General features: G+C 40.1%; 1 non-coding gene across 1 annotated transcript; it reads left to right on the forward strand.

Annotated features, from left to right (window-relative positions):
• Positions 1-10,909: 10,909 nt before the first annotated feature.
• Positions 10,910-10,991, forward strand: TRNAS-AGA. The gene has a single exon. It is a non-coding gene; the product is annotated as a tRNA-Ser (tRNA).
• The last annotated feature ends 260 nt before the right edge of the window (positions 10,992-11,251 follow it).

The raw sequence follows: 11,251 nt of genomic DNA on the forward strand, positions 1-11,251 counted from the left end.
AAGTTAAAAGAAGAAAAAAGAACTAATAAAACCATAAATGAAGACCATGTTCATTGAAATTTAAAAGCATAAATACAGTTTGCCCCATTGATAGGAAAGGGGCAATGAATAAATTACTGGATAGGAATTTAGGATTGATGAAGGAAGGAATGGGTGCAAAGTGCTAGAGTGAGCAAAGAAATTCATAACACACAAGAAAAAGCTGAATAAACAGTGCATGCTTAAAACAACATTGTTTAATAATTCACTACATTTTAGGATATGAAAACAAAATGGTGCTAAAATCCATAATAGCAACAACTTGTAACGTGGAAAGATGTGACCAAATCCAAATCATCCTGTGCTCCCTTATAATGATGAATAAGGTTAGAATCAGATGTACACTCAATACTTGGACCAAGCGCCGAATGGACAAATGTTAAAAACCTATATTTCTGTGAACCATGGCTAAAGGCAAACAGCATTGTTTTTTTAAAAGAAGGAACACCCTTCCAATAGAAAAGAATAAATCTGAAATTTTATTTTAAAATGAATTAATATTCTGTCATGAATTTCTGGTAGTCAAGCTTAAAAGGTATTATTACTGTGCAGCCCTGTCAGCCATTAGTTTATTTCTTCAGTAATTCTACTGCACAGGAGGGTGCCCCCTTCTTTTCACCTAACACTGAATTTCCTTTGTCTCTCTTACTTCTTTTCTTCAAAGACAAAATATTCTTTTTTTATGGAGGAAATATGATTCATCATGGATAAAAACTGAAGGCACTGATAAACAATCGATGCAGGCAGGGCTGGAAGGGCTACAATCCTCGAGAGAAGGGAAACATGATATGACGTGCACAAGGGTTTCCCCTTGAGGACATGTTCAATTTTGCACTATTTTGGAATAGTGCAAAGAAGTCGATGCACTGGGCTGAGGAGACACTCAAAAGGAGTTTGGGGCTACCAATGTCCATAGAACCTGAGGGACAAAGTTCCAGTGATGAGGGAACCACATAGAAGGAGCTCAAACTTCTATGTATAAATTCTTCTAACATCATTGACTAATTCCTAAACTGCACATATACAAACAGATATTCCAAAACTCTGTAGGAAAAAGGAGCTGGAAGACTGATAACATTCTGTAGAGATTCAGCAGCTGCATAGTTCTGGGGAAACAAGTTAAAGTTCATGCCTTTCCCAGTTGGAGGGAACTTGGTAAGTACTATCAGCTGTCATTTGAGACTTCAGAGGCATTACCCCTTAGCAGTAAGTGACAAACCCTAGTCATAAGAACCACAGAAAAGGAGTAATGGCTGTGTCTTTAAAGAAAAACTAACATAAACCAACTATAACAAAGGTTCAATCTTATGTATTTCAGAAAGACTACCAGAAAATTCTGAATGTTTGAAAAGAAAGTAATACACATCTATATAATCCATGGGTCAAAGAAGAAAAAACAATGGAAATTTAAAAAATTTTGGGCTGAATAATAATGAAATACAATATATCCTAATTTGTCTGATGTAGCTAAAGCTGTTTTTAGAGGGAAATTCTTACTTTTTTAACTGCATGCCTTAGAACAAGAGAAAGGTTGAAAAGAAGTGATTTAATTTTTTAACTCAATGGCTCAAGAAGCCATAAAATGTTGGGAATTTAAATGCAAAAAGTGGAAGCCTCTGTAAAAATAAGTGCAAAAATCAATCAATGGAAAGCAGACATACGTCAGAGAAAAATCAACAAAGTAAAAAGTTTGGTTCTTCGAAAAGACTGATAAAACAGATATACCTTGAACAAGACTAAGCAAAAAGAAAATAAGATAAAACACAAAATAGCAACGGGGGAATGAAATAGATGATATATATACATATATATCCTAAATATATTTTAAAAAACAAGAAAGAGGTATTATAAATCTTTATGTCAATATATGTGAAGCATTCGATGAAATGGGGACATTCCTTGAAAAACACAATTTACCACAGCTGACAGAAAAAGCAATAGGAAATCTGAATTGTCCTATACCTATTAAAGAAACTGAATCCACCATTTAAAAAGTCACTCATATAAACCTCTAGGCCTAGATAGATTCACTTGTGGTTTCTTCTATGCAAAGAGAGAGAAAATCAATCTTACAGAAACCCTTTCAGAGAATAGAAAAAGAACATCTTTCAACTCATCTTATGAGACTAACATAAAACCTGAGAAGAGTTTATGAGAACAGAATATTACAGGCCAGTATCTCTTATAAACTCAAAACTGTTAACTAAAATATTAACAAATCAAATCAAGCATATTTTTTTAAAAAGCTAAAACATCATGACCAAATGGGACTTATTCTAGAAATTCAAGATTGATTTAACATTTTTAAAATGTAATTTACCACATCAATAGAATATAAGAACCAAATGATCATCTTAGTAGACATGAAAAACCATTTGATAAAATTCAACATTAATTCATGATAAAACCTCAAAAAATGCTGAATAGATGGGAATTTCTTTACTCTAACTAAAACTATAAAATAAAATACCTACAATGAACCCAAGTATGGGAACATGACAAAGATGTCTATATCATTTCTTCTACTCAACATGGTGGTGGAAGTAAAATCTAGCACAATAAAACAAGAATAATTGATATTAATATTGGGAAATAAAGTCTTCATTATTAGAAGATAACTTGATTATGAATGTACAAAACTGAGAAGACTCTAAAACCCATTGGAATTAATAGTTAAATGAATCGAGTTACTATCAGCTACTATTTAGAAGGTTATTGCCTTCGTGGTCAATATATAAAATATCAAATGTATAAATATATTCTAGCAACGAGCAAGTGAAAAATAAAATTTTCTAAATCCCATTTTCAATAACATTACAAACATTGCCCCAATCAAGACTAACTTCTTTTAAGGGGGAAGAAAGTGTAAAAAGGGGACAACATTAAAGATCTTACTGATATATCAAGATCAGAGTGAAAGGATAAAATGAATAGTTTCTGGGGAATAAATTTGACAAAATAGAGGATAAATTAGGTTCCTTCATAAAAATGACTTACCAAAGCAGACACAAAAAGAAATTAAAAATTCATAGTCTGAACTCTATTAAAGACATTAAAATCATAATTACTCTCTGTATTAGTTTGCTATGACTGCCATTACAATATACCATAGAATCAGAACAACAGAAACTTATTTTCTCACAGTTCTTGACACTAGAAGTCCAAGATCAAGGTGCAGGTTTGGTTTATCCTGAGATCTCTCTCCTTGGCTTGCAGAGAGCCACTTTCTTCTATGTGAGGATAACTCTGTCCTTATATGGTCTTTCTTCTGTGTCGCTTATCTCTGGTGTCTCATTGTGTCCAAACTTCTTCTTTCTATAACAATACCAGTCAGAATGAATTAGCGCCCATCTTAACATCCTCATTTTAACTTAATTACCTTTTTAAAGGCTCTATCTCCAAATACAGTCACATCGTGAGGCACTGGGGGTTAGGTCTTCAGCATTTGAATTTGGGAGGGAAGACAATCCAGCTTTGAACACCTTTGACAAAGCAAACACTATGCAAAAATGGCTTCACTGTTGAAATCTTAAAAATTAAGGAAGAACTAATACTATATATAAACTCTTTCAGGAAACAAAAAAAGTAAAAACACTTCCTAACTCTCTTTTTGAGGCCAGAAAAATCTTCATACTAAAATTTGACAAGGATGTTACTAGAGAGGAAATTGTAGGTCAATCTATGTGTTAAACATTCTAGATGCAAAACTCCTAAATAAAATAATAGCAATCAGATCCAGTAATGATTTACCAGCAATCCAGTAATGACACAATAGTCAAAAGTAAAGATATAATGTTTATCTTAGCAATATGAAATTTGTCTAATATAAAAATCAATCACTTTAAATGTATCACAAAGAGTAAGGGAAAAAAATCAAATGATCATAGCATTCAGTAAAATTCAACACCACGCGTTAAAAACTTTCACCAGTCTAGGAATAGAAGGGAGATTTCTTAATCTCATGATGGATATATACAATATCCTACATCTAACATCCTGACAATGGTAAATACTTTTTAGATTTATTTAGGTTACCTCTACACTCAATGTGGGGCTGAACGCAAGACCCGGAGATCAAGAGTTGCATGCTCCATTAACTAAGCCAGCCAGGCGGCCCCCCCCTTGATTATGGTTAATATTTAACACTTTCTCCCAGATACTGGAAGATAAGCATGACCACTATCACCACTGCTATTCAAAATTGTACTGGGGGATCGTAGCCCATGAAATAAGACACGACAAAGAATTAAAAGATATTAAGATTAGAAATGAAGAAATAAGACCATCCTCATTTGCAGATGATATGATTACATGCTTTGAAAACCCCCCAAATCTATAAATTATTAGAATTTGCTGGATACAAAACCCAGTATTCAAATATATGTTGTAATCATATATGCTGGCAAAAACAGACAACTTTTTTTTATATGCACACAATTTATTATTCTCAAAGATATATAAAAGCAAACAGTTTTATCCCTCAGCTACTTTGTATACTTACACAGATTTTAATACCTGTTCAAAGATTTTCAGTTCCTGCGTATACAGATTTTCGGGAGAAGGAATAAAGAAAAAATTTAATTTTACAAGAACACACATTACTTTATCATCCTTCACAAAATAATCCATAGTCATTCGAGGTTGGTAAGAACTAATCTTTAAGAAAGCAACTGTTGTCTAAAGACTACAGAATAAGTACTGTAGTCCCGGTTTCTTATCAAAATTCAGTCAGCTGCTGCTCATTGCAGAAAAAGCCTATGCAGTGCTTCTACCAAAAACAGACAACATTTTAAAATATCATTTACAATAGCAAGAAAGCTATGAATAACCTAATAATAAATACAATAATAAATGTAATTAAAATGTGCAAGAGTGCTAATTAGTAGCTCCAAATCACCGTGCAGAGAATTTTAAAAATTATCTAAATAAATGAAAGGATATACCATATTCATAGATTGAAAGACATGGATTCAATGTAATTGAAATAAAATATTCAAACAGGACTTTTGGTAGAATTGACAAACTATCTCTAAAATGTAATTGCGAGTGGAGAGGACCTAGTATAGTCAAGGAAATCTTGCAGAAGAACAAATCTGGAGGACTTTCACTACCACATAACAAGACTTATTCTAAAGCTATACTGATTAAGAAAGTGTGTTACTATGGGCAGAAGACATGAACAGACATTTCTCCAAAGAAGACACACAAATGGCCAACAGGCATATGAAAAAATGTTCAACATCACTTGGCATCAGGGAAATACAAATGAAAACCACAATGAGATACCACCTCACACCAGTCAGAATGGCTAAAATTAAGTCAGGAAATGACAGATGTTGGTGAGGATGTAGAGAAAGGGGAACCTTCTTACACTGTTGGTGGGAATGCAAGCTGGTGCATCCACTCTGGAAAACAGTATGGAGGTTCTTCAAAACGTTGAAAATAGAACTACCCTATGACCCAGCAATTGCACTACTGGGTATTTACCCCAAAGATACAAATGTAGTGATCCAAAGGGGCACGTGCACCCCAATGTTTATAGCAGTAATTTCCACAATAGCAAAACTATGGAAAGAGCCCAGATATCCATCGACAGACGAATGGATAAAGAAGATGTGGTATACATATACAATGGAATATTATGCAGCCATCAAAAAATGAAATCTTGCCATTTGCAATGACGTGGATGGAACTAGAGGGTATTATGCTAAGCGAAATAAGTCAGTCAGAGAAAGACAATTATCATATGATCTCACTCATATGTGGAATTTAAGAAACAAAACAGGATCATAGGGGAAGAGAGGAAAAAATAAGATGAAATCAGAGAGGGAGACAAACCATAAGAGACTCTTAATCATACTGAGGGTTGCTGGAGGGGAGGGCGTGGGGGGGGTGGGGTAACTGGGTGATGGACATTAAGGAGGGCAGTGATGTGATGAGCACTGGGTGTTATCTAAGACTGATGAATCACTGACTTCTACCTCTGAAACTAATATGTTAATTAATTGAATTTAAATTTTAAAAAAAGAAAGTGTGTTACTGGCATAAAGACAGATAAAAAGATCAATGGAACAAAGTAGATATGCCTATACAAAACCACAGACACATAACAAAGTGTCACTGCAATTCAATGGGACAAATGATAGATTTTTCAAAAAGGAGAGCTGAGTCAACTGGACATACAAAGGAAAACAATGTGGACATCAATCTCTTCTGTAAACTATCCCCTAAACTAATTCAAGATGTATTAAAGACATAACTATGTAAGCTAAAACAATAAATGCTATAGAGGAAAACAGGAGACTATCTTCATGAGCTTTGGGTTAGCAAAGATTTCCTGTTTAATAAGCAGAAAAAGTGATAACCATAACAAAATTGATAAATTGGAATTCTTTAAACTTGAGAACTTCAACACATGCAAAGACACCACTAACAATATGAAAAGGCACAGAGTGGGAGGAGATATCTGTCATAAACATATTTGGCAAAAAAAAAATTTATGTCTAGAATATAGAGAACTCCTTAAAATCAATAATAAAAAAAGACTACAGGCAATAAATCAGATGGTGGGAATCTGGATAAAGCCTCCTGGGACAATGGCTGAAAAGCTGGTCACTGACAATGAGGACCCCTTTCAAGGTGTCCGTCAGCTTCCCCTCAGTGTGATGCTGGTGCATTATTTTTAATTCTCTGGGAGGGCAGAACATGTCAGCTTCAACGTCTATATAGGGTGTGGTAGATTAGCAGTAACCATCTAGTTCCATCTTCTGAGCCTTCCTGTGCTACAGAGGCAAGAAGGTTAAAAGTACATTTCCTTAGTTCCCTTGCAACTAGGGTTCTGGGTGTGATTTATGCTTTGCCTCAGAGTCTTCAAATGTGGACATAAGGCAGCTTCTGGCTCCATGCTGCCAAGCACCATCATGGATGCGTTGGATGTTCTGCAGAGGAATACAAAGTGAGGGGTGTCAGCTGTTTTGCTAATTCACATCTAGGAGGCATGGCGTGCTCCTGAACATGTGGTTCTCAAAGAGTGGTCCCCGGTGCAGCAGCCTTTGGCAACTTGGTTAGAAATTTAAATTACTTTCTGACTCTTCTGTGTTTTCTTAGATTCTGTATTTGTCTCTTTGGTACCCGCTAAGACAGTGCCAAATTAACCCTGGAGGTTTTTTTTATGTCTCCTGCCATCCGGAGCCCATTCCCTGGATCACCTCCTTTATCTAACGCTCACAAACCAAGCCAATGTTTCCCTGCCCTAAATTAGTCCAGGGCCAGGTACCAGACAACCAGGGAGAGCCTTGACAGCCCTAAAGCTCACTGGGATTATTCAAATTAGCCCATCCTAAACTGTTTACCCTGCCCTGCCTTTCTTTTCCTATGGAAATCCCAATAAAGACTATGGCTCATGCTTTGCCCTTGCTCTTTTCTGCTTCCTGACCAACACTGTGCTTCCCACCGTGACCCTGGGTAGTTTCTCGTTTTCAGGAGAACTGTTTCTAAGAGAACTCAAAACTGTTTCTAGGGGAACTGTAACATTAAACTTTTCTTTCAATATTGACCTCTCCTCTCTGAGTGACCTCTCATCACCCAGTCACCTTTATAAATTAAGATCAGGGCACAAATCACTGACTGACTTGCTTTCTGTCATGACAAATCATGTTCATTCTACATTTTGAGAACCACTGCCTTAGAACGAACACTCCTATTGCAGAAGCCTTCAGATGCCTGAAATCAACAATTCCAGTGGCAGCATCTTAATTTCCTAATTTCTTCTTTAAAGATTTATTTATTTGTTTGAGAGAAAAAGAGAGCACAAGTGGGGGGGAGGGGCAGAGGAAGAAGGAGAAGTAGACTCCCCGCTGAGCGGGGAGCCTGATGCAAAATGGGGCTTGATCTCAGGACCCTGAGATCAGGACCCCAGCCAAAACCAAGAAACCAAGAGTTGGATGCTTAACCAACTGAGCCACCCAGGCACCCCAATCTCTTATTTTCTTGACTGTAGAGACAATAGCAGCCTCTCTTGGGAAACCATTCCTGCAGCGTTGGATTAGAGCTTGCACTTTCCTCCATCCCTCTGTTCCAAAAATTTTATAAGGTTCTGTATTCTTTTTTTAATCCCCTTTTGTTTAAAATAGCTTGAGAGGTTTTAAGTAAATTTTTATTGACATACAATATAGTATCAATGCAAGAAAAATAGATAAACCGTAATTATACAGCTCAAGAAATTTTCAGAAAGTGAACACACCTATGTATCCAGCACCCCAGAATGAGAAACTACCATTCTCAGCATCTCCAGCAGGTCCCTGCATGGACTTTCTCAGTCGTAAGTACCTTCAACAATCACCCTTCTGATTTCTGACACCATAAATTTGTTTTGTCTACTGTGAACTACATATAAATAGAATCATGAGGTATGCATGTCTTTATGTCTGGTATCACTTTAATATGAGGTGAGATTTTTCCAATTTGTGTGCAGTTGACATTCATTTTTTCTCATTGCTCTACTCTCCCTTAGTATGAAAACCAATTATTTACCCTTTCTCTTGTTGACGGACTTTGGATTGTTTCCAGTTTGGGACTAAAATGGCTAGAATGGTTTTGTTTCCTGCAGCTGAACTCCAGTTCACTTTTGTCTGAATCTATTGTCCTATGCCCCCTCTTTTCCTTCCCAGTCCACACATGTTAATGGGGAGAAAAATAAAAAGGGTGAAACTGTCAGGGATCTCTGTTACTTTTATTCTAAGTAAGAAAGAAAAAAATCAATTCAACAAATTCAGTTCATATTAATTGCAGCCATCTTTTTTTCTCCTGTGGTTTTTGAAAGCATGAAACATTTCTTTTCTGTTATTTCTTAGGTATATAACTTCCTTCAAACTAGAGTTCCAAAGGAATTTACTTAAAATGTTGTAGCTCTGTTACAAATGTGAAGACTGTGGGCAACAGGTTTAAGCAATGGAAACTTGGTCAAGGCACAACGGCCCACAGTGACCACCTGGCTGAATGCAGAAGGCCCATCAGGGGACCCACTTCAAAATACCCATAAGCCCTAGCTGACCAATGGGCTACCTACAACCAGGCACAGTTACCAACAAGGGACAATTCCATACACCCCTATACCTCCTCACTTTCCCATTTTTAAATTTTATTGTATTTATTTATTTGAGAGAGAGTGCGAGAGCATGTGATGGGGGCGGGGAGCGGAGGGGCAGGGAGAGAATCCCAAGCAGCCTCCATGCTCAGCTCGGAGCCCCCTGGGGCTCCACCTCACGACCCTGAGATCCTGACCTGAGCTGAGATCAAGAGCCCAGCGAGCTTAACTGACTGAGCCACCCAGGCGCCCCTCACTTTCCCATTTTGGGTACAGCCCCCACCCACTGCCTCCTTGCAGCCAGTCTCTCCTCTTCTGTCCTGTAACCCCCCCGCATGTTGTATTCAGTAAATTTCTACCTCCCTTGTTCTGACCTCAGATGAATCCCTCACCGCCTGCGCCACCGGCTTCCACCTGATTGTCCCCGCACATATGGGGGCCCCCATCCAATCCGACAGACACCACATAGACCCAATAGAACTGTCATGATATAACTAATTATGGCAACATCTATATCACAACTTCGATTTTACTTTAACTTTGCACTTAGTCATGCTTTTTAAAGAATGATTATGTGATTGGTACTCATTTCGATAGCAAAGGCCGTTCAAATATGAAGCTGCTCAGTTAAATATGGAGTCCAGCTCCTTCACCCAAAACTCGGGTTAATAGGGCAGACTCCCCTCCATTAAACTGGGGGTTTCTTAGAGTTGATCTCATCTCAGTGGGAGAGGACTCTCCCTTCATCTCCCCCCCACCCCTTCACTCTTCTCTTCACCTCTCTCTCCCCCTCCTTCTATTTATCTTTGCCTCAAAAAGTGACATTTATTCAAAGAAAACAAAAAGACAAACAATGACAAGCTGTCCCTCCTTTGTCACCGTTTCCCCCCCGCCCCCGGACCGAACCCTGCTAGCCTAGGCAGCAGGACAGCCCCTCCCGGATGGGGTCAGCCTCGCTGAGGAGCATCTTCTCGATGGACAAGTTGTCGAAGGTCTCAGTGTCTCCAAGAGTGCCCTGTCTTCTGTCGCCGTGTTAGCAGCCGTCTGTGGACAGCTGGTCCACCACGGCGCGTTCCATGGCCACAGCTGCCTACGCTACACCTCAGTCCTCTGTTCAGATGGCCCGCTAGAACCTCTGTCTTCCGACTCCAATCCCCCCTCCTCTCCCTCCTCCTCCTCCCCCCCCCCGCTCCCTCCCTCCCCCTCACCATGTCCTCCCTCTTTAAAAAATTAGATTAAGATCTTCTAAGCAGGATAGACAAAAATCAGTTTCAAGACTCGGGGAAACACTGTGACAGAGAAACTAAGGTCGAAATATAAGAGGAAAAACAAAACCTGTTGCGTGGATTAAATTCGAATACAAGTAGCCCCTGCGTCGGCCCAGAGAAACTAAAGGCTTAGCAATAGGCTGGCGAGAGGATGCATCACTTTGCGCGGCCGCCACCGGGGACGCCTCGCGCGGGGGCATCCAGGGAGGAGCGCGCGCGGAAGGAGACCGTGAGGCCCCGGCGCCTGCGCGCCCGCGGGTGTGGCGCCAGGCAATTGCGCTCGGAAGCCCGCGCGCCCGGCCGGCCCCGGAGCAGGCAGGGGTCACCTGAACTCACCCGGGACTGCTGGTGGCGCTGGTGCTCTCGGGTCCCGGGGGTCCCGGCGGTCGCGGGGGCCCCGGGGTCGGCCGCTTTCCTCCATCAGTGACTTCCCCGCGGCGCGGCCGGGGAGCTCGGGAGGGTTGGTGCGCGTCGCCCCAGAGCCCCACGGGAGCGCGTCCGTGGCTCCCGCTCGCACGTAGTCGTGGCCGAGTGGTTAAGGCGACGGGCTAGAAATCCGTTGGGGTCTCCCCGCGCAGGTTCGAGTCCTGCCGACTGCGGCGTGTTTTTCTCCGACCCCCTCTGGGATTGCCCCGGGAGGAGCGCGCTGGCCGGTCCCGCCACTGCAGGGGGACCCCGGTGACCGAGTGGCCTGTTCCGTCCCTCGTAACTTTGCTGCCCCCGAGCTCCTGTCCTACGGTGGTTTTCTTAAACGGTTGCCTTCACGGGCAAAAAACGAAACACACGAAACTAAAGAAAGCCAACCAACCAATTTTTGTTTGAGCGAAACGCCGGGCTCGGCGACGCCGCCTCTCTGCCG

This window comes from Zalophus californianus, chromosome 7, assembly GCF_009762305.2.
Source record: "Zalophus californianus isolate mZalCal1 chromosome 7, mZalCal1.pri.v2, whole genome shotgun sequence".
In the NCBI taxonomy this organism is placed as follows: domain Eukaryota; kingdom Metazoa; phylum Chordata; class Mammalia; order Carnivora; family Otariidae; genus Zalophus; species Zalophus californianus.